The sequence below is a fragment of the Scylla paramamosain genome, chromosome 20, assembly GCF_035594125.1.
Source record: "Scylla paramamosain isolate STU-SP2022 chromosome 20, ASM3559412v1, whole genome shotgun sequence".
NCBI classification, from domain to species: domain Eukaryota; kingdom Metazoa; phylum Arthropoda; class Malacostraca; order Decapoda; family Portunidae; genus Scylla; species Scylla paramamosain.
Window position 1 is genome coordinate 22,613,995 of NC_087170.1, and position 24,322 is coordinate 22,638,316.

The 24,322-nt window shown below is 42.8% G+C and overlaps 1 protein-coding gene and 2 non-coding genes across 5 annotated transcripts in view; all 3 read right to left on the reverse strand.

Annotated features, from left to right (window-relative positions):
• LOC135110655 (zinc finger protein basonuclin-2-like) overlaps positions 1-24,322 on the reverse strand; it is a 399,181-nt gene that overhangs the window by 195,642 nt on the left and 179,217 nt on the right. For all 3 annotated transcript variants that reach the window (XM_064023218.1, XM_064023217.1, XM_064023216.1), the window contains one exon: positions 3,658-3,749. The gene's annotated coding sequence lies outside the window, so the exon portion shown is untranslated. Of the gene's footprint in view, positions 1-3,657; positions 3,750-24,322 lie in introns of those variants that run through there.
• Trnas-aga (transfer RNA serine (anticodon AGA)) lies at positions 5,559-5,640 on the reverse strand. The gene has a single exon. It is a non-coding gene; the product is annotated as a tRNA-Ser (tRNA).
• Positions 24,243-24,314, reverse strand: Trnae-cuc (transfer RNA glutamic acid (anticodon CUC)). Its single transcript has one exon. It is a non-coding gene; the product is annotated as a tRNA-Glu (tRNA).

Below are 24,322 nucleotides of genomic sequence, written 5' to 3' on the forward strand. Positions count from 1 at the left end.
TTTCCCCTCTCCCACTCCCCCCTTCCCCGGCAAGCTACTTAGGGAGAGGCAGCGAGTAAGAGGGAGAGGGAGAGGGGGAGGGAGGGAGCTGACCTGCATCTGTCCTCAGTAAATCTTGTGTCAGCGGCGCCTCACCTCCACCTGTGCGTCCCCTTGTGTTTACCTGCTAATGGCGGCTGAGTGACGGGACCGCGAAAGCAGGTACTCATTTCTATCGACCCATCTGACATGAATGTTAAATTATCTGAACGTATATGCATCCCTTTCCTGCTCCTCTCTACCCACACACAAACAGACAGACAAACACACACACAATAGCTCTCCAGCCAACATACAAATTACATATCAACAAATATAAGATTGAGCTGACAACATTGGCCCAACCAAAGCTAGGACCGACTCCAGCCAGCCAGCCATCCAGCCATCCAGCCAGCCAGCCAGTCAGCAAGCCATCACTTACAAGGTGTTCAATCCGCCGTGCTATTATTTAACAACCAATTTCCTTATACTACTATTTACCTGTAGAACCAAGCGGGGATGGTATCGAGAATTAGACAGGTAAGAGCTCCTTAATTGGACAGGTAAGATTACAACCCTGCACTGCGAACAGGTACACAAGAGGGGAGCCCGAGTCGTCTTCCTTGTACATCTGACAGGTAGAGTTATTAATCTCTATGATCCAGGTGTATTTATTCTATATCAATGGTCATGTTTAACTCATCGCTCCTCTCTACACGTCCTTCCCTTCAGGACGATCTGATATGCATGGCTTTCTGGACTTTTTTTATCTGTAATTAATTGCTTAGACGCTTGATTCGAGGTGGTTCTTCTTTTTTTCTTTGCGGTCTGAGGTGCATCTTTGTGTGTGTGTGTGTGTGTGTGTGTGTGTGTGTGTGTGTGTGTGTGTGTGTGTGTGTGTGTGTGTGTGTGTGTGTGTGTGTGTGTGTGTGTGTGTGTGTGTGTGTGTGTGTTTGCACGTACTCAAGTGGGGTGGTCATAGATTAAAAACGCAGTGGTACTCTTGTCTACACACACACACACACACACACACACACACACACACACACACACACACACACACACACACACATAGAGGGTAACTTCAATAACAACTTGAGATGCTCCAAAAATAATTAATCTCGATCCTGAAGTTCTCAAAGTCGATACGAGAGAAGAGAACAATATGATTCATGTTCCATTCAAATCACCATCTACTAGTGCTTGAAGTGCTCTCTCTCTCTCTCTCTCTCTCTCTCTCTCTCTCTCTCTCTCTCTCTCTCTCTCTCTCTCTCTCTCTCTCTCTCTCTCTCTCTCTCTCTCTCTTTTATCTTCTCCAGTTTTCTTGCTCTGATTATTATTGTTATTCTAATGAGCAGTTTTCTTCTTCTCTTCTTTCTTTCTTGTTTTTTTTTTTGTTCTTTTCTTATTTTCTTATTATTATTACTCATCATCTTCTTTCTTTTGTATACATCCCCTATCACTCTTAATTTTCTTCTCCGTCTGTTACTTCTTTGTCTAACTGTTCTCCTTTTACCACCACCACTACCACCACCACCACCATCACCTGTCTCACCTGGTCCAGGCAGGCACACCACACATTCATCATCTCCAGGTGACTGCTCTCTCGTCCTCCCTCGCTCCTCACGAACAAAAAAAAAAAAAATAACAATAATCAAAAAACACTACACAATATACAAAGGTGTGGAAATCCAGGTGTAATGAAAAGTGTCCTCAGGTATGGGAAGAGGAAATTAAAGTGTTTAAACTAAAAAACGTGAAGGTTGAGTGTTCTTAATGAGGTACAAGGGAAAATAACGGAAAAAAAATATAGTAGAAAAATGTATTAAAAATGAGAACAAGACTGGTGTGATGAGTGAGAGGTGGGATGGGAGAAGGGAGATGGGAGAGGGGTGTTAGGGATGGGGGAGGGGAGTTGAGGAGGACAGCAGAGGTTAATGGGGATAGTAGCTAGCACCTTCTCCCCTTTTCTCCCCTCCTCTCCTATCCCTCCTCTCCCTCACATAGTACACGGTTCCCCACGACGCTGGGAGAGAGAGAGAGAGAGAGAGAGAGAGAGAGAGAGAGAGAGAGAGAGAGAGAGAGAGAGAGAGAGAGAGAGAGAGAGAGAGAGAGAGAGAGAGGAAAATGAAGCACAAAATGAGGAGGAGGAGGGGCCATCCGGGAACACTAAGGAAGGAGCGAGGAAGGGAGAGAGAGAGAGGGAGGGAGGGAGGGGAGGGGACGGACGGGGGGAGCTGGGGATGGAAGTCGGGTGGTTGCGTGTAGGGTGTTTGAGCTGGACACGAGGGCTGCCTGGGTCATCCATCTCAGGGCACGTCATCCACTCGTATCATAATGCCATCACGCCCTCCAGGGATCCTTATAATATACGTATACACAGCCTCCTCCTCATCCTCCTCCTCCTCCTCCTCCTCCTGGTCCTTCCAGCTGGTATACATGGAGTGGAGGAGGAGGAGGGGGAGGAGTGGGGAGGTGTACATCCGCACGAAGTTCTCAGGCAAGCAATAAAAAAAAAAAAAAGAAAAAAAAAAAAAGAAAAAAAAGTATATAATTAGTGAGGAATTTCAGTCAGATTGAATTGATCTTATTCGTGCCAGTGGTTATGGAGCAAGAGAGAGAGAGAGAGAGAGAGAGAGAGAGAGAGAGAGAGAGAGAGAGAGAGAGAGAGAGAGAGCTTGTGCGTGAGCGTGTGTTGGTACAAGCCAGCACATGTTATCTGTCAAACTCCACTTGTTTTCCAAAATCAAGATGGGCGAGAAGCCGCGGGATTTCTTTCCTGAGCCTTCCACTGCTCTTGTCACCCCTTGTTAACACTCAGAGCACCGCTGGAGAATTGTATTGACACGCAGAAAGAGAGCGAAAAGGAAGTACACAGCGAAGAACACATAACTATTTCGGAGACAGCAGCACAAACGTAAGTGTCTAAAAATTTGCAAGTGATTATGGAAAAAAATAAATAAATAATAAGTGTGGCAGTGAAATGATCAATGATTTGCCTCAATATTCTCAGCGGAGCAGTGACGGCGATGCGGCAACACTTAAATGGATTATAAAAATACTTTCTTCCTTCCAGCCCCATTCATTGTAAAGTGCGCAATGCCAGAGTTAATATAGTGTGCAGGCAAGCATATACATGCACACATTATACATGCAAGTGCGCAGGTAAGGCAGTGGCCACCTGAGTAAATAAAGTGTACGAAGTGAACTGTAAATAAACCACAAGGAAAAGACGGACGATAATTATCACTATAAAAAGACACAAAAATTGCAATAAAACTGGAAAGGAAAACATGTTCGATATATATATATATATATATATATATATATATATATATATATATATATATATATATATATATATATATATATATATATATATGGGAATGAAAATAAAATGCACATCTAAATATCTCAGAAAAGGACATGAAAGAAATAAGAAAAATAAACGATAAATTCACGAAAAAAACATATATATGCAATAAACAAATTCAACCATCTATGAATTAAAGAAAAAAACAAACAAACGGTAAAGCAACACACCAAACACATTAACATAAACACCTGAAAACACAATCAACAATAAATAACAACGAAACGAAAAGAAGAAAAAAGCACAAAAAGAAATCCAACACTCACATTTTCCAGATCCTTCTTTTCCCTTTTTTCTCCTCCGCGTCTCTCTTCTCTCTGCACTCCAGCTCCTCCAGGGCGACACGGGCCAGATGCACCTGAGGGGAAAAAGAATTGAAATATATCTGCAAGCGCGGCAATAACTCTCCCCACTAATGCCTTCCGCTGGCCTGGGGACGGTAATCGGACATGCAAATACAGCTCAGATCTCTGCATGACGCATTTGCATACCTTGGCGCATGACGAAACGGCGGGAAGGGGGAAGGGGTGTGTTGGGAGGGAGAGAGGATGGTTAGAAGGCGAAATGAGGGAATAGGGGCATGGGAATGGGGGGGAATAGGTGAAGAAGGGAATGAGGGAAGGAGAAGGGGTTGAGAAGAGGGGGTAGAAGAGGCAGGCTCGTCAGTAAAGGGTGAAGGGAGAGGTAAGGGAAGGTGATGAAGGGTATGCTTGATTTGCACACAACAGGTGAACAGTATTTGCATAAATGTGAATGCTTTCTTATCTCTCTCTCTCTCTTTCTTTTTTAAGTAATATTTATGTTTGCCTTTTTGTGACTGACTCTATTGCTGTAAATGTCTTTTTTTTTTCCTTGTCTGGTAATGCGTGAGACTGTATTATTATTTTTTTTTTCAATCTGGTTTTGTTGCAACCGTTACGTTGTTAATTGTGGCAGTGATGAATAGCTTTTTTTTTTTCCGTGTGTGTGTGTGTGTGTGTGTGTGTGTGTGTGTGTGTGTGTGTGTGTGTGTGTGTGTGTGTGTGTGTGTGTGTTTAAAGGTATACACATTCAGCTTTATTCAGGAATAGTTGAGTACGTTATAAAGTAGTTGAATATTTTGTGCGACAGGTGAATATTTTGCTGGACAGGTGAGAATCTTCCTGGAAAAAGATGTGAGCATTTGGTTAGACAAGGGAGAGTTTTGGTGGGCAGGTGAGGTGTTTGTCTTGCGCAGGTAACATTTTATTTTCATCCACCGAGCATTTTGTAATCAGGTGAACATCTTTGTAACACGTTAAGTTTGCAGCACAAGAAGCGGGGGTTTTGCAACAGGTGGGATGAACAACGCAGGGAGGAGAAGTAAATAGCACATGTATTCTTTCGTAAACACAAACGCTATGCAAAAAAAAAAAAAATAAATAAATAAATAAAAGGCACTGATAACAGAAATTAGTATACAATATTTACCTCACTAGAATTAAACCTTTCACTGCAATAAATAACTCATAACTGTTAAAGCATTGCACTAAATCTTTACAAGTATCAATGAAAGGAGTAAGAAAGGAATAAATAAAAGAAGATTTTCCATTGTCTGGCCAGTAGTGTTAAGTGTTTTGTGATTAAAGAAAAATGTGTCAAAATGGGCAGTAGTATTATGCATCCACACACACACACACACACACACACACACACACACGAAGGAGCTAAAGACGGGATGTTTAAGAGCAAGCATCACCATCCTTCACAATGCCTACATAAGAGTCACGAGGGAACAATTATGAAAATCTCCACCACACACTTTGACTTCCACACACAGCTGTCACGCACCCCCCGTCCCCACGCCCCCAATGACCCCCAACCGCCTCTCCGTCCGCCCCGCCCACTCCCCAGCAGTGCGCCGCTTCCCTACTAAATTTAACTCATATTTTATTTTTACTCTGCGCATGGCAAGGCACCAGTCACCTCAAATATCTCTATATACTGCAGATATAAGCGAACAGGACGACAGGGGACCGCCACGTAGAGCCCAAGTCAGTAATATATTAAAAAAGAAGCAATGTATCTGGAACACGAGGAAAGAAATAAGAAAATACACATAAATACACTGACAAAACGATTTCAGAAGTTAATGGCACAAACTAACGCTTTGAAAATTATCATAAAAATACTTGACAAACTTAGTCCTCGCAGTGAGTAGGATTCGAACCTACGCGGGAAGATCCCATCTGATTTCTAGTCAGACGCCTTAACCACTCGGCCATCACTGCTACATTTTGTTCGGATATTCACATGCAACAAGTAGTGCAACTAGTGAGGGTAATGGTGATGGTGGTGGTGGTACGGCTGGTAGTATTAGTAGTAAAACAGGAACAACAACAACAGCAAGGCGGGGCAGCGTCGGACAGAAGGTATGTTGCTGCAAGTCTCCGGGGTCGTATCGGCGGTTCGGTAGAGGTGCTCGGGGTTGGCATTCAGTCGAGAGTGCTTTTCTTGTATATAAATGTAGTGTTGGTGTTAGCGGGGGGGACGATACTCTCTCTCTCTCTCTCTCTCTCTCTCTCTCTCTCTCTCTCTCTCTCTCTCTCTCTCTCTCTCTCTCTCTCTCTCTCTCATAATTTTTTTTATCTCGGTTTTTCTTCTACATTTCTTCTATTATTTAATCTATCTTCTTTGTTTTCTTTTATTTAGATTTTCCTTTTATTCCTCTTGTCTGCTCTCATACATTTGTTTTTTTCTTACTTTCTTCCTTCTTTTCATTTCATTTCCTTTTTTTTTTTGTGCACTGGTATATTTTTCTGCATTTTTTATGGTCAAGACAGATAGATAGACAAGATAGAGCGGGAGCCAAGACAGATAAAGTCAAGAGAGAGAGAGAGAGAGAGAGAGAGAGAGAGAGAGAGAGAGAGAGAGAGAGAGAGAGAGAGAGAGAGAGAGAGTCAATCACACCACAGTACACATCAACATTACAACCTGGCCATACTATGCAAGTACTGCTCACCTTCCTTACCCAGCTCAAGGACAGACACCTTACCTTCCCGTCCCTTCCCTTCCCTCCCTCACCCTCCTGTGTCTGTCTGGCTGGACTGTGGCGGCGCCGAGGGAGGAACGATACATCAGGGCACGAACACCAAAGCTCACACGCATCCACGCATCCACACAGCCATCCGCACATCCGCAGGGCGACAGCAGCGGCTAAACAGACTGTTTTTCTATGCGAAACGCGACTTTAGTTACCCTCGCGCCAAGACTTGTGACCACCGCCCGTGTTGTGGTGAAGACCTGGGTGTTAAGATGCATGTGAGGCGCGTGGGGGTTTGTGGGGCGGTAATTAGATAAGCAGAGGTTCCGGTCTGGAGGTGAGCTGCTGACGGGAATGGTGTCTCTTGCTGTTTTGTAGTTTTGTTAGTTATTTTCTTCTTAGCTTCGTGTTCATTATTTGTTTCCCCGTGATTTTTTTTCTATAAGTTTTTGTTTCTTCGTGATTTTCTTTTCCTTCTTTTCTTCCTTGCATTTTACTTCTGCTCTTATTATGGTTCTCATGTTTTTTTTTTTTCTTTTATCTGCTAATTGTGTTATATATATATATATATATATATATATATATATATATATATATATATATATATATATATATATATATATATATATATATATATATATATATATATATATATATATCATGGTTTTATTTTTCCAATATTCTACTTATATTGTTATCTATATAGTTCCCCTTATCTTCTTTTGCTGTCCATCCTGTTCACCGCTTCACACAGTCAGTCACTCATCACAGTCCTCGGTGAGTTTGTGCTTCATGAGTTTGGTTGCCTCTACACACTTACGCAACACACACCTCTCTGCACACTCCCTATCCAGGCATTCCTTTCTCCTCCTCCAGACGAAACATATCCTAAATTAAGAGATTTTTTTGGGGTCGTCATGCAAACCTGAGCCTCCAGCGTCGTCCAGCATCGCTCAGACTCATCTCGCCGGCACTCTATCCTCCACCCCTTCTTATCTCGCACACCCCTCCCCCGCCGCGCCCCTCCCTCTGTTCATCACCCCCACCCTAACAACCGCAGGGAATTTTTGTAGTCGAGACCCCCCCCTTCTCCACTCCTCCCCCCCTCAACCTCGTCTTGGTGCCCAAATCCGCACCTCCCTGTCGGGGACGGTGAGGGCGGGGGAGTAGGGGAAGGGGGAGGGGGCTGCATCCTTCACTCCGGGAGTGAAATATCGACGCTCCTCACTCCGGCTCATATAAACAGATTTAAAATATTGGATCAAATTACATCGTTCACCTGCGTGGCGGTCTATTTGCATACCTGTGCTCGGACTAAGATCAGGTAAGTAATGGTAATGCCTTATAAAAACTGTATTTAGGGGGAAGGAGCGCGCGTCTCCTGCTCCCCGGGCCGGCCAGCGGGACAGGTGGGAGGGTCGCGGGATGGTCCAGTTAATACCTGCATGAATTAAGTGTCCAATTAACCTGCAGCAAGACCCGAGATAAGCGGTGCTGCTTTTGTGTTCCTGCGGCCTACGCTCACCACGCCACTACACCACACGCACCTAACTCAACATGCCTCCCTATATATATATATATATATATATATATATATATATATATATATATATATATATATATATATATATATATATATATATATATATATATATATATATATATATATATATATATATATATATATATATATATATATATATATATAAGGAATTTCTGAAATGTTCCTATAACGTTAACAAAAGTTCCCACTCTCCTATACGGTGGCGATAAAAGCATTATTCAGACTTCTCTTTGGCTGATAACACAAAAATGTTGTTCATTAAAGACCTAATTAGGGAAGCGTCTGCACAAACAAGCAAAGGGAAACCATTCCACGGCAACACAAAATATTCAGAATGCAAATCCTTCACTCGTAAACACGGCAAGCAAGAAAACCCCGCGCCCAGCCAGCAGCAGCGGCGCCCGCAGCCCACACGTCACGCGGGGCGGGGCGCGGGGCAGGGCGGGGCTGGTGATGCAAGCAAAACAATTAAAACACATAAAACACGTGAAGAAAGTGCATGCATTTCCTTGACCAGTTCTTGTTTACTGATGCGACGCGGGAGGAAAAGATGGGGAGGAGGTGCGGCAGAGGGGAGAGGAGAGAGGGGAGAGGGGAGTGAGCAGGCCTTACTGGGGACTTGGGCGAGGTGACCCGAGCTACTAGTGGAGAGCAATACATCGCCTGCCTTGCGTTACCAGGGGTACAAGGCTGCCGGGGGGGGAGGGGAGGCACAGGCTGAGGTTGATTTGAATACATAATCAGAGGTTGCCTACTCTTACCATCCATTTCCTCCAACAGGCGTGTCAGGGAGACTCTCTCTCTCTCTCTCTCTCTCTCTCTCTCTCTCTCTCTCTCTCTCTCTCTCTCTCTCTCTCTCTCTCTCTCTCTCTCTCAGTACTAGGTTGTTCTATATATAAAAAAAAAAATTCGTGCAATGTTAGTGATTATTAAAGGGATGATTGGAGGTTAAAATGTTCGAGAGAGAGAGAGAGAGAGAGAGAGAGAGAGAGAGAGAGAGAGAGAGAGAGAGAGAGAGAGAGAGAGAGAGAGAGAGAGAGAGAGAGAGAGAGAGAGAGATGAAGGGGGGAGGGCAAATATGCAAACAAACTGACAGGTATGCATGGAAGAGGGAAGGAAGGAAGGAAGGAAGGAAGGAAGGAAGGAAGGAAGGAAGGAAGGAAGGAAGGAAGGAAGGAAGGAAGGAAGGAAACAGGCAAGGAAGAAAAGAAGGAAGAAGAGAAGGACGGAAGACTCACAAACGATAAAGAAACAGGCAGAAAGACAGATAGAGGAACACGAACTAACGAAGACAAGAGGAAAGAGATGGAGACAGGAACAGCAAGAGGAACTTGCTAACACATGTAACAATAAGAAAGAAACAGGTGGAGAAAAACAAACGGAGAGAAAAAGAAAAAGGAGAAAAAGAAAGCAAGAAGAAATGGAAGCGTAAGTAGTTGATATAAAAAAAAAAGAGAAAACACAAAATAAAAAGAAAAAAAGTGATAAAAACATTTCCCCCAAAAAATAGAATAAGTCGAAACGTAAAAAAAAAAAAGGAGACAAGTAAAAGTAAAAACAAATTGAAAATACAATAAGAAAAAAAAAAAAAAGAGAAGGGGACAAATGAGATGAGGCGGCCACAGGAGGAGGAGGAGGAGGAGGAGGAGGTGGTAACATTCAAGAGAGGCCCATCACTACGGGGTGTCTCCTGGTTTTGGGGTTTGAGCACGAGCCTAAACCACTACCTTCCCTCCCTCCCCTCCCTCCCTCCCTCCTTCCATTCCTTCCCTCTCTCTCTCTCTCTCTCTCTCTCTCTCTCTCTCTCTCTCTCTCTCTCTCTCTCTCTCTCTCTCTCTCCCTCCCAATGCTTTTGTTTTTTCTTTGTCATTCTATTTATTTTTTTCTCGGTCTGTCTTACATTCACTTTCTCTTTCAGTTCTATTTTAAAAATCTTATAAACTAATCTAAATGTACATTCGTTATTTATCTACCTGCACTAATCAACAACCTTTCACTTTTCTTAGCTGTTATTTACCTTCATTTCCTCTCTTCCTCTCTCTACCTATCGTCCCCTATCTCTCTCTTTATTCTAAGCTTACAATTGCCACTTTTCCTCAGTAGCTCTGCATCAACACCTCCTCTTCTACCTGTGCTTCGTCGACACATCCACCTGTCTCGCTCACCTGTCCACCTGCCCCTTCTTAATTGGCATTCCCCTGCCTTACACACCTGAGCGTTACCACTGATTCAGCCATTAAGTCTTAGGTACCCTGCGGTGAACCAAGCACCGCAGAGAGAGAGAGAGAGAGAGAGAGAGAGAGAGAGAGAGAGAGAGAGAGAGAGAGTGGTATGCCTCCTCGATATTCTAGGCACACAGAGACAACCTTGTGTAGATGTAAATACTCAGTGGTGTTGATGGGGAGAGCAAATGGTGGAGGATATGATATAGCGTAAGTCCTGTTGTTGTTGTTGTTGTTGTTGTTGTTGTTGTTGTTGTTGTTGTTTTCTGTCACCGGTTATGCTAGTGCTGTTATTATTATTATAGTTATTATCACATTCCTTTTTATTAACAGAGGAGGTAACACAATAAACAAAGAAAAAAAAGTCAGGCAAATAGACAGACAGAGACAGAGCAAGAAATGAAAAGAAACAGAATAAAAGAATAAAAAGAAAGAAAGAAATAGGCAGACAGGATAGCCGGAGATAGAACAGACGGACAAACAAACACACATATGAAAACCATACACATGAAAAGCTCAATTAAAAAAAGGGAAAAAATAAAATAAAAAGAGAAACAAGGAAAAAAAAAACAGTAGATAAATTTAAAGAAACACAAAAATCGAGAAAGTCCACGAAGCTACACCATTACACCACTACACCGCTACACCGCCATTCATAAATTCCTCTGTGCCGACCATCCTGTAAGGTCTAATAACATCCCTGCCAGTCCTTAGGGGCGACCACCCATAGCCCTACTCTCGCCGCCGCCGCCCTTACCGCCGCCGTCCTTATCGGGGTCTATCTCCTTAACCACTCGTAAATACTTTCCAGCGGCGTCAAGGCGGCGGGTGACAATAAAACAAATGAGAGGTGCATCGCATGGTCCTCTCTTTCTCTCCCTCTCTTGCCCTCTCTCCTTTCCCTTACCCCCTCTCTCTCTCTCTTCTTTCCTTCTCTCCTGTTTTTCCCTCTCTCTTTGATTTTCTTCCTTTCTTTAATCCCTTCCCGCCTCTCTCTTTCTTCCTCTCCTGTATCTCCCTCTATCTCTCTCTGATTCTCTTCCTTTCTTAACCCGTATGGTCGGAGGAAGGATCGTGAGGCAGGAAGGCGGAACGCGTGAAGGGAGGCAGGGAGAAAAAGACAGTTCGAGACACCTTAACTTCATAAGAGAGCAATAATCCTTAAGGTAAATTCAACGTGGGGTCGTAAAGTGGCACCTTAAACTACTCGACTCTTCAAGAACCCCGAAAGAAAATCTCCGACGAATAAAAAAAATAAATAAATAAATAAATAAAAATATAAAAAAATAAGGGACAAAACGACTCAAATACTTAATAATCAGCTGTCCCATTCTTCTCTGCACCTCGTAATCCAATCCTTGAAGAAACTGATGACGCTCCGGAGCAGTTAAAGTCGCGGGAAAGGAGTGAGGTGAGAGCGGCGAGGAGAGGTGGAGGTGCGGGGCATAATGAATGGAGTCCCTTTTACGAATCACCTGCCGCTCATAGATAAACACGGCGGGCGACACCTGGAGGAGAGGCGACACTGGTATTCTGACCCGGAGGAGGAGGAGGAGGAAGAGGAGGAGAGGGGGTAAGGAAAGGATGTAAGGAGAGAGGGACGAAGGTGAAGTGGTTAGGGACAGCGGCTTGTGTGTGTGTGTGTGTGTGTGTGTGTGTGTGTGTGTGTGTGTGTGTGTGTGTGTGTGTCGCTAAACTTGAGCTTATCTTGATCCCATCGGTGTCGCGCCACAAGTACCCTTCATTGTCCGCTTGTCGCCAGCGTGACAAACCTTTTCATCAGCCTGGGACGTGAGGACGGATGAAAAGGATGAGGCGGGCGACAGATCTTCCGCGCGGGGCCTCCTATACCCAAGGGTCAAAGTCCTCAGTGTTACAAAGGCGCGGGGAGTCTTAAGGAGCGTGTGCGTTAAGTCCCTCTGATACTGACGTCTTCCTCTGCTCTGACCTCAACGATAGATAGCCTAGATTTTATCATTCTTGTCGGTCTGTTGATGGTGTCCGCGAGAGCAGGTAAGAGAGGGTCGCCTGAGTTTGGGGAGAGAGGGAGAGAGGGAGGAAGGGAGAGAAGGAAAGAGAGACTGAGAGAGGGATGCTTAGGTGTAACATCCACATCATAGTGTGTGTACTCGTATGTGTGTGTGTGTGTGTGTGTGTGTGTGTGTGTGTGTGTGTGTGTGTGTGTGTGTGTGTGTGTGTGTGTGTGTGTGTGTGTTTTATAGGCTTGACTTTCCTCGTATGGCTGGTTGTGGTGATGGTGATGCTTGTGAAGGAGGAAAAGATGCTGGTGCTGGGTATACTGGTGGTGTTGGTGGTGGTGGTGGTGAGGGAGGGAGGGAGAGAGGTGTGCGAGGGTGGCAGGCTGGTCAGGCTTGGAGGCGAGGAGGGGGAGGAGGGGGTTGTCGCGGTCATCACCTGTCCGCTTCATACCGCTAGGCGACCCCACACACACACACACACACACACACACACACACACACACACACACGACTGACCCTCATGCCACACACATCCACTTGTCACCACTCCACCTATACCAGCTGTTCAAGTACTTTCCACCTGCACTAATTACACATTCCACATTCCACTGACCCACCTTATTCCACCCAAACCTCTACCACCACCACCACCACCACCACCACCACCGCCGCCACGCATTGCCCCTAAAACCCAATACAGAATTAGAAGACGTCACATATATCAGTTTTCTCTCCCCCTCACACTTTCTCTAAGCACGATCCTCCCTCCCTTTCCTAATCCAGGTCTCAGTTTATCTAAACCTAATTTTAGCAACCTTCTTCCTCCTCTTTTTTTTTCTTTACTCTTTTCTCCCTTTCTTCGCTTTTTTTTCTTTTCTTTCACCTCCACATCTGCTCTCTCTCTCTCTCTCTCTCTCTCTCTCTCTCTCTCTCTCTCTCTCTCTCTCTCTCTCTCTCTCTGCTCCCATTTTTTTTTCGTTTGGGATTTCCTCTCTTTTTTCTCTACCTACCAGTGCTTTCTTTCTCTCTCTCTTTCTTTCTTTCATTTCCTCTCCATTTCTCTTTTCTTCTGTCTTGATTTTCTTTCTTCGTGACCGTGTCTTTTCTTGTATTTGTTTTTTATATTTCTGTTTCTCTTTCCCTCTATTTCAGATTTCCTTTTTTTTTCCTTCTCGACTTTTTCCTACGTTCTGTTATAGCTTTCTATATATTTTCAACGTAAACTTTCCCTCTCTCTCTCTCTCTCTCTCTCTCTCTCTCTCTCTCTCTCTCTCTCTCTCTCTCTCTCTCTCTCTCTCTCTCTGTTATTTTTGTTCTATTTGCTCATAATTTCTTCTTTCTTTATGCAAGTTTTTCATATTCTAAATTTATCAGTCTTCACTTCTTCCTTTTCTATTTATTTCTTATTGTCATTGTAATTCTCCTTCTTCCATCACTTCTCCCTCACAACTCTACCCTTCTTTTCATTGTTCTTGTCATTATACAATTCCGTTTTGTTTTTATTTCCATTTCTCTGTCTCCTTCATCCAAACTCAAAATCTTCTTTTCCTTATTCCACCTTTCGTTTCTAAGTTGGTGTGATAATCATTCCATCACTGCATTTTACTGTATCTTTTCTTTTTTTTTTTCTCTCTCTCTCTCCTCATCATCTTCCTTCCTTCCACTCGCCTTCCACGTCTCTCCACAATTTTCTTTCTTCCTACTCGTTCTACACTTTTCCTTTACCATACTCACTATCAGCTATTAAATTCTTACCTTACCTCTGTCTCTCTTCCTTCCAAAAAAAATAAGAAAAAATGTCCCTTCCCTTATTTCTTCATTCAAATTTACTCGTATCTTAGTACACCTTTCCCCATTCCCCTCCAAATCTCCTCATTTTAATTCTTTCTAATCTTCCTTTTCATTTTCATCCCTCTTCGTTTCTTCCCTAACTCCTCCTTTCACACAATTTTATCTAACCACACCTTCCTGCATTCCTCCCATTCTCCTTAACCTAATCCCTTGTAACCTTTCTTTCATTCACTCTCCCTCTCCATCCTAACCACTCCCCTCCTCCCCTGACTCGTGCCCCCGCGTGCCCAGGCCGGAGTGACGAATTGACAAGATGGTATCGCAGGTGTCGGCGCGCCGCCAGGTACCACAGGACCTGTCTCGTGTCCAGGTAATGCCGCCGCCCACTGATAACATCGGGTCGTGTAGCGGGTCGTTTGTGGTTGTCCCGCCACCTACTGTTGAGTCTCCCACCGTTTGAGGAGGAGGAGGAGGAACAGAAGGAGGAGCAGGAGCAGGAGGGGGAAGAGAAGGAGTGCTATAAGTAAGTCAAGTGTTGGAGTTTTGATGTCTAGGATGTTTATGTGGGAAATGGTGCGCTCTCTCTCTCTCTCTCTCTCTCTCTCTCTCTCTCTCTCTCTCTCTCTCTCTCTCTCTCTCTCTCTCTCTCTCTCTCTCTCTCTTTGATATTCGAAAATCTGTCTTTACATCTGCTCGTCTGTGCGAAAAATGCCCGGTAAGATCAGAATTCCAATATTTATAAAAGAAAAATTAAAACGGAGACAAAAAAAAGGAAGAAAAATGAATACGGAAAGCACAAACTGACTTTTCATCACCGAGAAAGTAAAATTGAAGTAAAAAAACAAGTCCAGAGAGAGAGAGAGAGAGAGAGAGAGAGAGAGAGAGAGAGAGAGAGAGAGAGAGAGAGAGAGAGAGAGATAGCAAGCAAGCGAGCGAGCGGTGGTGTATGCCTGGCCCGCTGGTGTCTTAACTCACCCAAGTAAACAGGATCACCACACAAGTACCGGTAATGACCAATTAGCGCACGAAACAGAGGGGTAATTAGCAGTAATGATGGGACCACGAGGAACGACGACGAGGAAGAGGACTGGGACGAGCAAGACGAAGACAACGAGGAGGCGGGGGAAAGAAAGTCAAGGAGGGGTGGAAACTGCATAATTAGAAGTTCTTTTTTCCTCGTATGATCATTAAGTTATGCATACACAGGTGAATAACAGGTGAATAATTATACATACAGGTGAGGTGAGGGGGAAAGGGTTAGGAGAAAATGGTGCACAGGGAGGACACGGGATAAAGGTGGAGGTAAGGGAGATGGGGTAATAATGACCCAGATAATAATTGGGGAATATAATCAGGGAGGTAATGAGAGAGAGAGAGAGAGGAAGAAACGAGGAGAATAATGCAGGGAAATAAATCAATAAAAAGAGAGCATAGGGGAAAACCGAATAAAGAGGAAAATAAAGAAAAAAAAAACTATAATTACAGTGACTCAAGTGAAACCGTACAATATTTCACAATCACTATCACAACCACCACCACCACCACCACCACCACCACCACCACCGACAATCAACCAACCAACAAACAAACAAGAAAAACAAGACAAAAAAAAATGATGAAAAATAAAACACGTATATACAAAAGTAGTGAAAAATGAGAGAGAGAGAGAGAGAGAGAGAGAGAGAGAGAGAGAGAGAGAGAGAGAGAGAGAGAGAGAGAGAGAGAGAGAGAGAGAGACGGGGAAAAGAGAAGGGAAAGGAGGAAGGGAAAGGTCAGGAGGGGGTTGGATGGATGGACAGGTGAGAGGTGGATACAGTGACAGATAACAGCGGTCACTCTATCAACCATTATTTCACCTTCTCTTGAATATTTGCTTACCTGTTCTATCTACCTCCCCTCCATGCCTTCCACTCCTCCGTCCTACCTCTCCCTTTCTCTCTCTCTCTCTCTCTTTCTCTCTTCTCCCTCCACTCATTCCTTCCTTCCTTTTTCTTTTTCATTGTTTTACTTCTTAGTTCTTATTTTTTCTTCTTCTATTTCCGATCATTTATGTCCACAGTTCCCAATGTTGTAGAAGTGATGTTTTATTGATGCTCTCTCTCTCTCTCTCTCTCTCTCTCTCTCTCTCTCTCTCTCTCTCTCTCTCTCTCTCTCTCTCTCAGACGCCCCTTGAGGCACGTGGCGCGGCAAGATACCATCATACTATCTTGTCCTCCTTCCCTTGTGCCGCCTGTCACCACCCCTTCCCCCGCCGCCTCCGCCGCCCCCTCTCTCGGCAGGGGGGCGAATAAGGGTCGTAGGGACTGGTAGGGGGTTTATAGGAAGTCGTTGGGGGTAGTGGGAGGTCCGGGCAGGTCGTGTAGAGGGAGGGAGGCGCAGTGGGGAGTCGTGCTGAGGAAGGGAGACAAGGACTGAGGAGGAGGTGGAGGAGGAGGATGGGGAGGTGGTGATGGTAGTGGTGGAGTGAAGTAAGGAGAGAAAAATGAAGGGTGAGGAGATGGGAAGGAGTTTGTGGAGTGACGTGGAAGAGGAGAAAAGGACGTGGAGGAAAGGAGGGAGGTTAGGAATATGGTAAGGTTAAATAAATGGGGAGACAAAGTGTTGGGGAGATTAACTTTGGAATGGGGAGTGAAAGGATGCGAGAAAGTTAGCTTATGTACATACCTTCTGTACTTGTATCATAAGTCACTCTCTTTACAAACTAACATTACACGCTATTCCTTCCACATATTTTTCCTGCGGGGGTTATGTGGATGAGATAAGACAAGGTGAATGCAGGTTAAATTTTGAGCTTAATGTAGATTTCCTTCGTCTGCTCCTTTAAGTCGCCACAGCAGATCACTTCCCTAAAATGTCTCTCTTATGTCTTTTTTCACTGCTGCCAGAAACCCTCTCTCTGATCTCCAGGCGAAGGTGGGTTCAAATACCTTATCCCAGCATGCAAGGCGGAGGTATTGAATGCATGTGAGGAATCTTATCTTATACAGAGGGTTATTACAGCTGTCGCTTATATACGAATAATAAAAAAGTAATAGAAACCCAGAGTAATTGTCAGTAGCAATATCAACACTGAACTTAAGTGTATGATCTGCTGTTAAGAAAATCTGCGCACTCTGCTACCACCATCACTACTATAAGGAAAGTTAATAAATGCGTAAAAAAAAACATTGAATAAGTAAATAGATAGATAGATAGATAAAATAAATAAATTATAAACAACAAAACCAACACCACTAACATCACCATTACTATACTATTACTACCACGACCACTACCACCATCACCATCACCACCAACACCAACAACACACACACAAAAGCCCACCCACAACACAACAACTAGATATTCCCCAACCCAACACACACAACCCTACACCACCCAGACCCCTCCCATCACTAGCAAACACCAAACACACCCCAGCGAACACCACCACCACCACCACCACTACCACCACTTACTCCCCCAGACCCCACCAAAAGGAATCCCAAGAACCAGACGAGGATCAACCAGCCGAACAATTTTCACCACCGTCACCCACACTCCCGGACGCCAGCAGTCAGCGCCGCCGCCACCACGACAGAGTCTCTTCCTAATAAGCCGGCCGATGTCTCCTCGGCCTCGGTGTCCCTCGCCCGACCCAGAGCAAGTTGACGGATGGGAAAATCGTGTTGGTGTGCTTGATTGCCTCTCGGTGTATCAAACAGGGCCTGGTATATCGTGTGTGTGTGTTTGTGAAGGTCTCTCTCTCTCTCTCTCTTTCTCTCTCTCTCTGTTGCTGTTCACTGCTCTCTGAACTTAAAATATAGACACAATTACGAAATAATCCCCATCATACACGGCTAATCATGACTTCTCTAACAATATTCATCTATCTATTCATCTATCTATCAGCGTATTCATTCACCTCTCAGAATGCGTGTATCTTATTAATATCAAACGAGGTCGCCCGCTGGAGAATGTCACTGCTACGCTCCTCTCCAGTGATTCAGTCATGTTCTTTTCCCAGCAGCCACAATGTATATACTGGGTAGGCAACGCTTGCTTCCACTTGATTGGCCAAACGGAACCAGCCTGAGCATATGAATGACTTGTTTGACATCAATGGGGCGCGGGATTATCTAAAGAATTGAAACTATTTGCATACCAATATCATAATTCAGCCGCTTGACAATTATGACGATATATTAGAGGAGAGAATCAAATGCTGCTTATTAATTATTTACGGTGCGGTATGTCATGCGATTAAATGAAAATGATAACGGTAATAATAATAATAATAATAATAATAATAATAATAATAATAATAATAATAATAATAATAATAACAATAATAACAACAACAACAACAACAACAACAAAGTGGGAATAAAAGACAAGGAAGCGAGAAAATTGGAAGCCACAATAACCCTTGCCTTGATGCTGCACTCACCACTATAACAGCGCCACCAACACCAACAACTACTGCTATCACTGCCACGAGCACTACCACAACCCTCATTATCACAACTGCTGCTGCTATTACTACTACTACTACTACTACTACTATACTAATAATAATAATAATAATAATAATAATAGAGAGAGAGAGAGAGAGAGAGAGAGAGAGAGAGAGAGAGAGAGAGAGAGAGAGAGAGAGAGAGAGAGAGAGAGAGAACCATACAGGCAGACAGACGGACAGACGGACGGAGAAAGGCTACAGACGGGCAGACAGCGGTAAGATAATAAAAATAAAGATGAAAATTGAGTGGATCATTGCAAAGATACCCCCCCTCTCTCTCTCTCTCTCTCTCTCTCTCTCTCTCTCTCTCTCTCTCTCTCTCTCTCTCTCTCTCTGCTAGGCGGTCACATAGGCTCATTAACCTGTCGTGTACCTGTGCATAGTAAACAAGACGCCCACCAGGTGATGAGTAATATTCGTATTTATCTGACGAGTAGGTCTGTCTGTTGCTCTGTTCCTCCGTCCGTCCGTCCGTCCGTCTGTCTGTCTGTCTGTCTGTCTGTCTGTCTGTCTGACCCATTTAGTGAGCATGTCCTTCTATGATGTCTTGGTTTGTTTTGGTTCTGTTTCATATTTCTACCTTTGTTTTTTTGTTTTTTTAAGAGTTTTGTTTTTTATTTTGTTTTATAGACCTAATTTTCTTTTTTTTTACGGATTTATTATTATTTTTTGTGTCGTTTTGGTGTAAGGACTTGTTATTATTATTTTATTTATTTATTTATTTTTATCTATTTTTTTATTTATTATTATTTTTTTTATTTATTATTTTTTGGCGGACCATTTAGTTTTTTGTTTGGCCTCCTTGTCTCCCTGGTCACTAATTGTTGTTGTTGTTATTTTCTTTTCCCTCACATTTTGCTAGTTTATATATCTGTTTATAGTTCACTTCATTTATTTATTTTTTAAACTTGCTAGCTTCGTTTTCTATTTTTATTTTATTTTCTTAGTTTCATTACGTTTGAATTTACACTTTTTTTTTTCCTCTGAATTATGAGTTATTTTCCTTCTCTCTCTCTCTCTCTCTCTCTCTCTCTCTCTCTCTCTCTCTCTCTCTCTCTCTCTCTCTCTCTCCTCTTAATTCATCAACTTTTTTCTCTTTCTCTTTCGTCACTACTTTCTAATCGCAATTTTAATTTTTCTTCCACGTGTTTGTGTTTGTGTGGTTTTCATATGAATTTGGTGCCAGTTTTATTTTTAATACACCTATAACTTCAATTAAAACTCATATTTTTCATTATTCAACTTTTCCATCTAGAACATTTTTGCTTTCATTTCATTCCTCCTTTTCTTTCTCCTTCTATTAACTCTTTTTTTTTTTATTTCTATATCTTATCATCTTCCTCCTCCTCCTCCTCCTCCTCCTACTCCTCCTCCTTAATATTCTTAATCAGGCACTGGCCCACTTCAAGACGTGTGTGTGTGTGTGTGTGTGTGTGTGTGTGTGGTACTTGGTTGAGAGTTTATTTTCCAGTACTTCCATGCATTTCCTTTTCCTTTACTTTTTTTTTTTTTGCTTGAAGTTGGAGGAGAAAACACAAGACAAACACGTCTTTAAGATACACAAATAAGGAGCAAATCATGATTACACGATAAGGTTTTCTCATTTTTCATCTTTTTTTTTTTTTGCTCTCTCTCTCTCTCTCTCTCTCTCTCTCTCTCTCTCTCTCTCTCTCTCTCTCTCTCTCTCTCTCTCTCTCTCTCTCTCTCTCTCTCTCTCTCTCTCTCTCTCTCTCTCTCTCTCTCTCTCTCTCTCTCTCTCTCTCTCTCTCATGCTTTACTTTCTACTTTTCCTAAACTTTATGCAGTCGACCATAAGATAAACCCCTGATTTCCCTTACAATTCTTCTCCCTTTTACAGAAATTTTAATGTACAAAACAGATAAAAAAAAATACATATCTTGGAAAACGAGATAAAATTAAGAAGTATTTAAGTATCAGCTAATGTCTCTTATCCACACTTACGGAGAATATAAATACACATAAATAAACTATATCTTGACCCATATCTTGAAAAACAACACTGCCCAAGTTTCTAATGTCACTCTCCCCTTCAACCTTCAAATACAAAACGTACGAACGGTACATGGCAAATCAATCCTCAATCTTTTATATAATGACGATTAATTCCATTTCACCGTAATTGTTAGGTGTTTCTTCAGCTGTGTGTGTGTGTGTGTGTGAGAGTGTGTGAGAGTGGTAGGAAGACCGATATTAAGTCTCCTAATTAGTCCACAGGTAAACCAATCTCACACAGGTGACCTCATAATACGTCCATTTCTCCCTCCCTCTCCTCCTCTCTCTCACCACTAATTAGAAACAGTATAACCCACTAATTGCCAATAAAACGCAAAATACGAGATACAGACCCAGAAATTCGTGGAGCTTAACATGTAAACACGACACTCGCTTCCCCCGCCCGTGTACTACCGCCCGTGTCGTCAGGTAAATAGGGACACACATACACGCTGGTGAAAATAAACGTTCCCGTGAGCGAAAAAACACACACGCACACATTCACAAGCGACGCAACAAAATCATACGTGTGGCATCTACAGGAAGACTATTTTTTATTAATTTACAATGTTTACTAATGAGGATAATAAGTGTAAGCAGAGGCAACGGGTTTGTGTGAACTTTGCACAGTGACTCAACAAAATCGTCGTAAATTTATGAGCAAACGGAGAAAATGTGGCAATGTAATGTGTATCAATTTAGGGCATAATAATAATTCATGGAGCTTTAAAAATGAGAGAACCGAGAACTTATATAGCTGTGGTGAACCGGGAAGAAAATAAGGAAATGTAACTACTTATTACGAGAGTTATGGCCCTAAAAAATAGTTCATAAGAAGGTAGCACATAAATAAAGAAAGGCAGCGCATGAACATTAAGTTGGAAGTAAATCGAAATAAACAGACAGAAAAATATTAAGACACCTCACAAACTAAATTAGACGTACCACATTTTGTCATGGGAATGCTTTTTATTTCTTTATTTTCTATTTATTTTTTTTTTTTTTTTGTCCTAGGCATCATGGTCTCCCTGCCACGTAAAAAAAAAGTGTTAAGTAAAAATGTGAATAAATAGATAAATGAATAAATAAATAGATAAATAAATAATCAACAAAAGATTATGAAGCAAAACTAATTACATACTTCATCTTCAGTAGAAAAGAAAGAGAGCAACTAAAGTGTAATAATTAGGTAACGGTAATAAATAAAAAAAAAAAATAATAATAATAATAACCAGTAAAAGAAAAATAATGTGTTAAGTAGAAAGCAACGGCAATAAATAAAAGCAGAAAAATTAAGAGGTAAAGTGATTTTCACTCGATGAATATAAAGAAAATGGAGGTGCGGAATCTTAACCCTTTCACTATGGCCTTCCTTTTTAAACATTACGAACACTAAAAAAAAAAAAAAAAAAAAAAAAAAAGTTTGCATGGCTACAGAAAAAAAAAGAGACATTAGATTAATATTCTTTTCTATTTTATTTTTTTAGAAACTGGCACGTAAGTAAGAGTTTAAAAGAGTCTCAGGTGGACATAAGAAAATATTCGTCCACCAGTGAAAGGGTTAAAGAGATGTGGTCAATATAAAAAGGAATTAAGAATAAGAAGAAGGAAGGCAAACACTGAAGTAAGTGTTTCAAAAATTCTTAGGTGGATAAAGCACGTAAGTATCTAAAAAGTCCTACAAAAATATAATAAAATAGAAGAAAAAAAATTCGTCCATCAGTGAAAGGGTTAAGGAACTGTGGTCAATATAAAAGAAGAACCTAGAACACGCAGAAGGAAGGCAAGGGTGTAGTAACTGTAGTGGCGGGGGCCAGCGGGGAGGCGTGGAGGCGTGGAGGACTTAACGCTCCATAACCCAAGTCTCACCAATGCCTGCTGATCATTTTTCACAAGTCCTTGAGTGGTTTCGAAATCACTTACACGGAACCCACTCACCCTCAACTCAATTCGAGTCAAGTGGAGCACCGAGGAAGGCAAGGAAGGGAGTTTGATTGGGTCATGAAAATATAGTACTGCTATAAACATATCAAAACCTTCCTTCCCACCTCCCTACACCACCTTCATCTTGCCGGCAGCCACATGCCTAATGGCGGACACACACCATCATTAAACAAGGGAGTGAAAAAAAGGAGAAAATATGGTATGGATGGATGAAAGAGTGAAGAAATGAGTAAAGTGATAAAGTACAATCTTCTCGAACCTTCTGATGGTAAATGGAGAAGGTGTTGTAAAGGGTGAAGGATGCTGCTACAGGGAAACTAGGGATAAAAGACGTAGAAGAAGGAAGAGTTAGTGCATATGTGGAATAAAGGAAGGTATAATGAAAGAAGGAAGAGAATAACAATAAACGTAAAAAAAATAGTAAAAAAAAACACACATACCTACACACTATACCACCACCACCGCCAACAACAACAACAACAACAACAACAAACGCAACCAAACACAGACAACCAAAACTAACCCCATCACAGTACACAACCACCACCACCACCACCACCATCACTACCACCACTACCACCAATTCACCACAACACAACACATGACCAATTATCACATCATCAACTATACCCTTCCACTGCCCCCCACCCCCCGACACACACACACACACACACACACACACACACACAGATGCACTAGCCACTGAATATCGCCAAAAACAGCTGCTCCTTCGCTCGCCTGCCGCCCGCTCGCCCGCTCGCATCATCTCCAGGGGCGGCGAGCGAATCATGCAAAATGGCCCTTCAAATTTATGTTCCACCATCGCCCTTAATCACCGAGAGGGAGAGTCGCCCAACAGGTCATTTGTAAGGCAGCACCGACACACCTGAGCTCCGAGCACACTTGCGGGGGTGTTGACCTTACCTGTATCTGTAGTTAATTAGCTCTAACTACCTGTATGTGGCGTGGCGAGAGAGAGAGAGAGAGAGAGAGAGAGAGAGAGAGAGAGAGAGAGAGAGAGAGAGAGAGAGAGAGAGAGAGAGAGAGAGAGAGAGAGAGAGTGTGTGTGTGTGTGCTATTCTTGGCACTCAATTGCAGTCAACTTTTTTCTCACACGCACATGAACGATTTCTGGCTCTTGTATACACACACACACACACACACACACACACACACACACACATTCACTTTCTCGGATTATATTTCTTAACTGAACAAGTTATCACCTTGAAATCGCACTGCCTAATTGCTCTAATTACACATTTAAGCAATCTTTCGGCACTTTTATGAATACTAACCTCGAGGCCACGAAACTGAAAAATACTCGAGAAAAATGTATGGTAGAAGAGAGAGTGCAGCGTATGAGTGTGCATTTACCAGTACATGTTGACTAAATAGAGGGATAGTTAGTGCAGTGCTTGGTGAAAATGGTGATGATTAATGCTTAAACAGCAAAAGGATGATTACTTGATTACCAAGTCCAGATGCTGCTGCCCTTTCTTGCAGGAGGGGAGTGATGGGGAGGTGAAATGACGGGGCGAAAGTTATCATTATTGTTGTTGTTGCAGTTGCTGATGATGATGTTCTTGTCCTCGTCACTATCATCGCCATTATCATCACCAGCATGTTTCTTATGCCAAACTCAGATCCACCTTAGGCGATGTACCCCAAGTCCTGTCTCGTGTTGGAAATAAAAATATAGAGGGAATTCCCAGATCCTCTCTCTGCCTCTTTCTGTCGCCTTTTACGACGCGCAGGGAGTAAGGCGGCAGTATTCCTCCAGTCCGGCCACAGAGAGCAGGATTATGAGGTTCCTCTTACCATAACAGGAAAATCATTTTCCCGTGCCGGGAATCGAACCCGGGCCTCGCGGGTGAGAGCCGCGTATCCTAGCCACTAGACCACACGGGAGATAGAGA